Source organism: Protopterus annectens, chromosome 9.part0, assembly GCF_019279795.1.
Source record: "Protopterus annectens isolate FY-2018-M chromosome 9.part0, PAN1.0, whole genome shotgun sequence".
Classification (NCBI taxonomy): Eukaryota; Metazoa; Chordata; order Ceratodontiformes; family Protopteridae; genus Protopterus; species Protopterus annectens.
The window spans coordinates 1748511004-1748517003 of record NC_056743.1 but is presented as its reverse complement, the minus strand read 5'-3'; positions in this window follow the sequence as shown (position 1 = coordinate 1748517003).

The following is a 6000-nucleotide window of genomic DNA, read 5'->3' as shown; positions in this document are numbered from 1 at the left end:
AATGCCTCACTCTGTTGCATTTCTTAAATTAATCCAACCTGTCTTATACACTGATCTTCTATCTGTAAAGTCTCAGTATAAGACATTTAAATTTAATGTTTGTGAATATCAATACAAATTTCATTATACTGACTGTTAGGTTATGTATCCAGTGGAACAGCATTGTAAAATGTATCATTGTTAATATTGGCTGCATTACATATGACACCTTGCAGCTTTTATTCCCTGGGCCTCCACCATAAAAGAGCATCCGTGCCCAGTTGGACTTTCCTGGTAAACAAATGCCAATAAATAATTCATAAATAAATATTTTCATGTAGGTCTATTTCAAGCAAAGGGAAAACTTACAAAAGTGCAACAAACAAAACACTTTGCTAGGCTGTGCAAAATTAATAGAAGTGAGATTTTCTAGTGCAAAGATGAAATGTATGGCAAGGAAGGATGTACCAGTAGGCAGAATGGAAACCGTGTCCAGAGAATGCACCTAATGAGATCAAAACTGATGAAGAAAATATTGTAAATCTCCAAAATGCACATATACACTGATAACAACAATATAATTCCAGCAAAAATGGAGATAAATCTGCTGATAAACTTGAGTCATATCTGCTTATAACAACAGACAAAACTACAATTTGAATGAACTGCAGACAACAAAATCTTGTTTCTTAGACTATTTTGTAGCAAAGGCACTGGAAGTGAGATAGTTAATTAATTCATTGTTAATATATATATATTTATATAGGCCTATTTATGTTACACACAAGTTATTTGCACTGACCAGTTCTCAGTAGTAGATCAGGTTACATCACCATCGGCACTTGCAGTAATATCAGTTCCAGAAAGTATATTTGCAATGCCTGACATACCAGAAGTCATAAGAACTGATGATGTTCCTTTCAATGGTGCACAGTTTAGTCAGCTCTGTGAAAATCAAGGAATAACACAGAAAGGTTATCCTGTTTTGGTTAAACCAACAGAACGCTAGATAAGTTTATGGAGATTACTAGAAAATCCATATGAATGGCCAATGTGAAAATAATTCATTTGAGATGTTAGTTAAATACTAAGTTAAGAGGATACAGAAATTCCATTTCAGGCACCCTAGAGTAGAGGCCACTCTAACTAGCTGGAAGGTTAGGTATTTATTCATTCATTTTCTGATACCCGCTTTACCATATTTACATCACTGGGATACCAAAAGCTCCCCTGACAAGAAATGGGAGTAAAGGAGACAGATAATTTGGGTGAGATACTAGTCCTGTTTGGGATACACACACACACACACACACACACACACACACACACACACACACACACACACACACACACACACACATGCATACTAAACCACTAGACAAAGACCTATGGTTAGTTTAGAGGACTGCCAATTCATCCACCTCCAGTTCTTTGGGATATGGGAAGAAATAAGAGCACCTGTCAAAAGCCCGCACATGCAAAGGAGGGGCATATAGACTTCACACAAAAAGTACCCCAGCTGGGAAATTAACCAAAAAGCAAAGCAATGTCAGGTAAAAATACTAACCACTGAACTACTGTGTTGCCCATTTTAAGGGCAGGGAAGACATCTTGAATATAACCTGTTATCAATAAACAGTCAAGTGCTCACCCAGCCAAAAGAATTAGCAAAAGTGCATACAGAGTAATTCTGTGTAAACCTCACAATAAGAAAAGAAATGCAGCAGAGTGCTATAGAGAGAATGGGGGATGTGGTGCAGCGGTTAGCATTATCACCTCACAGCAAGAGGTTCTCCAGTTCGATTCTCGGCTGGGGTGCCTTCTGTGCGGAGTCTGCATGTCCTCCCTGCATTCACATGGGTTTCCTCCGAGTGCTCCGGTTTCCTCCCCCATTCCAAAGACATGCATCTGGAGTGTTTCTTCCTGGACCTCTGCTGAAAATGCGCTCTGCCCCAGTTGGACATTCCCAGTAAACAAATGTTAAATAAAAAATAAAAAAAAAATGTAATTTGTATAACTAGATAAATGATAACTGTCACAAATAAAAATTTTAAACTTAAGTCCCATGGAATCAGTCAACATACCCAGTTGTTTCCTATGCAGAATCAAGGAATTCTGAACAACCCCCATCAGTCATGTGAAATAAAATGTTATCATGCAGAGAATCCTGGGACATTTGGTGACAGGCTGCAGAGGCACCATTTCAGAATGGGATAGTCACATCAGACCCAAACTATTTTAGATCCACCAACGTGATCAGTATACTAGGTAAATCACACAGGGATTAATAATGGAGCTTATCCAAAACAACAAAGGGGAACCTATTTCTGCTAGATATGAAACAGTTTGGGTGCACTCAGGGCACAGCTTGCCTTTTGAATATTTTGACATTTGAAGAGGTAATAGCAAGAAATCATGAAGGGCTTGTAGTGCATTCTGCCTATCTTGATCTTGTTAAGGCATTTAACACTGTTCCACATAAAGGAATAATTGACAGACTAATAGAATTAAATGTCAATTCAGACATAGTTCAGTAGGTAAAACACTGGTTAATCAGCAGGACATGACAAGTCAAGGTAGGGGATTACTTGTCCTCTCATCAGGAGTAACCATTTGTGTCCATTGTGGCTCTTTAGTGGGTTGATTTTTTTTTTTTTTTACTGCTGTCAGACATGAAAGTGGAAAATGGACTTTGGATCATCAGATATGTCAGTGATTGCAAACTGGATAACATAATTACATTGAAAACTGCAGAAATTCTCTGAGATGGTCTGCAAGAATGCAGCAATAATGACATTATCTTTATTGTCAATAAATGTAGCATCATAAGAGTCCGCAAAATATAAATATTGTAATCTGTAGCCTTTCAAAAGTCTAAATTGAAACATCTTAAAATGTATAACAATTTCTTGTAGAAAAAAATATGTCTGGAAAACTTTGAACTATTAATTTTTCAGAAAGCTTTAGTAGCTGCCATTATGTTCTTCGTATGGGTTACTCAGGAGTGACCTCTGCTTGGTCTATAAAGCAATGTCTGATTCAGTTGTATTTGGGAGTCAATGTCTACAACACACTAATGGTAGCGCTAACACCAGATTGGGGGTCCTAATACTCCAAATACATATTATTACTCAGTGGAGACATATACCCAAACTCTGGATCAAAGAATTTATGCCACCTCAATAGTATTACAGTAACCAACCCAACCCTATTCTCTATTCCAGCATTTTACTACTTAATGCAAACGTCAGAAGTCTTAGCAAAGCAATTAATGACCTTCATGCATGTATCACACAATACTCCCCAGAAATATTTATCATTAGTGAAGCTTGGTAAAAAATGAAGAAATACTACCACCAGGCTTTAATATCATTAGACCTAACAGACAAGTAAAGAGACGAGGGGTGTAGCTACAATATTTAAGAACACAATAGATATCTCTCTTTATCCCGACAATATTCCCAACTTCAAAAATCTGAATCAACAACCAAAAACATTATGCATTGTTGCCATTTATATCCGACCTGGCAATAATACAACAGATGCTAAAGTTATATTAATAAGAACATTCCATATGAAACTGTTTTACTGGGAAATTTCAATATTAATTAGAAAACTTGCAAGTCCAAGCATAACTCAGACCATCACAGCCTGTTGGCTTCTTTCAACATACTTTCACCAGAATAGATAATATAGTGGTAGAGAGTCAATACTTGATTGAACACTCACCTCTAATCAACATAATATCCATTCCTCTGGCTGCTTGCCAGATATCGTTAGTGATCACATGCCCATTTTTGTCATTAGACATAATAACAGCCATGACAAACAAGTTACTTATAACACAGTGCAACTTAACTATCCTCAGTGAAGAAACGCTCAATGAAATCCTACAAAATCCCACAAAAATGAAACTGGTCACCTCTGAAAATCTTGCCACCAAATCATATCGTCTCTTACTTCAATTCTACTTTTCTTAATCCTTAACTCTCCTCTTTACACCTTTCTCAACCAGCAATATCTTGATTCTAGAAATCTCTCTCAGACAGACAGGCTGTCAAATGGCAACAAGTATACTCTTCTTTCCTTCCTACCTGTAACCACAGGGGTACCTAAGGGCTCTATTTTTGGTCAATTGCTATTTAACATCTACATCAGCTCTCTATACAAGGCCTCTAAAGTTGCTATAATAATTAATTATGCAGATGAATCTACCCATGTTTGCCCAGTCCCACACCCCCACCCTACAAAAACTTACACAAAAAATCATTTTCTTCCATTGAAACACGGCCATCTAATTCTGAACTCATTTTGAACTCCAACAAACTAAACTCATTCTCTTTACTCTTAAAAATAGCATTGACTTTAAATAATCCTGCCACATCACTGCTAGTGATAACACACCCCTAAAACTTGTATCACAAACCAAACATTTAGGTGAAGTATGATCCATGTATATTTCATGTAATGAAAAAAACATCAAAAACTAGGGACTCCGCACCTTACAAACAACTCAAGAAAAAGTACTGCAACTGCCATCATTATTGTATGCTTCCCCGTACTTACTAACCTTAAAGTCAACCTAGTATCTAAACTAAGCTTGTGTTACAATAAAATTGCAAAATTTGCTACTAACCTTCCATCCTACTCTCATCACTGACTTTGACAGGGTGGGAGGGTAGCCTAATGGTTAAGGTGTTTGCCTTACAAACACAGGGCGCAGGGTTTGAGCCTCACAAGAGATAATTGGCTAGGCTTAAAATGGCTTGTAAGAGCAGTTAGCTTAGTACTAATCTATGAACCTATGAACTAGAAAAAATAAATTGGCTAGAATTACCCAAATCAGTTGTCTTATTCCCAACTAGTTAATGCTCATACCCTACTATATCACCCAGAAAATTGCCCAGCAGTCTAGAACACTTTATCAACCTACTTACCAGCAAGACAATCCAACTCTAAGTAACTCCTCACAACTATCAAATCTAAAACCTTCTCAGGTTATTTATTGTATTCTAACTATGTCTCTCGTTTATGGTATTCTTTCAATCTACACCTCAGGACTAACTCTAACATCCATTTTCAACATTCTCTTCAAAGATTTTCTCTTCCAAACTTGTCTGTACTCCTGCCATACTCCTTACTAATCCTAATTCATAACTTGAATATTGTACTAGAAAATCCATAATTTGCTTTTTTTTTTCTTAACTTATTCCTGTTTTTCTTTTTTACCTTTAACCCATCCTTACTTGCCCTCAATTAGGCATAATATTCTTTTTGATAATATTTAATGTAAACCTACTGCCTCTTATAACCTTCCTACTTTACAAGACATTATTGACAATATGTAGTTATTTATGGTTTCCTTATCAACTTAATAATTATATAAATTTAATATTACTTACAAATTTGCCTTGCCACATATGTTATTTTGTTTGCTGTTCTATATATATATATATATATATATATATATATATATATATATATATATATATATATATATATATATATATATATATATATATATATATATATATACTTGTTTGTTTATTAATTCTCTGAACAACTGTATCTTAATGTTGGATCTGTTCTTCTCACGCCTCCCAGGATACACCTGTCATCCTAGTCAGAGAAATTATAAGTAAAATAATACAACAAAGTAAATGGTACATTAAGCAACATCTCCAAGATTATGGAATAAGCTTTCATTTACTATTATCAGAAGAAATCAGACTTTAGTGTCCTCCAAAAATAGATAATCATTATCAAAATTGGGTTATATAATAATCCAGATTTTTTGAAGACCAACAGACTGCAAACTTGGCAATCAACCCTATGAACTTAAGAATGTGTAATATTTCTGGAATTATGAAATTCCATCAATGAATGAGGCAAGGGGTATGCCTGGCACTTGATGTAGAGGACTAAACTGTTAGTGAGCTGCTCCCTGCTTCCATGATATTCTGTTTTCATTTGCCTACTGTGTAACTCAGAGCAAGTCATTTAACCAGAAAGCATTCCCAG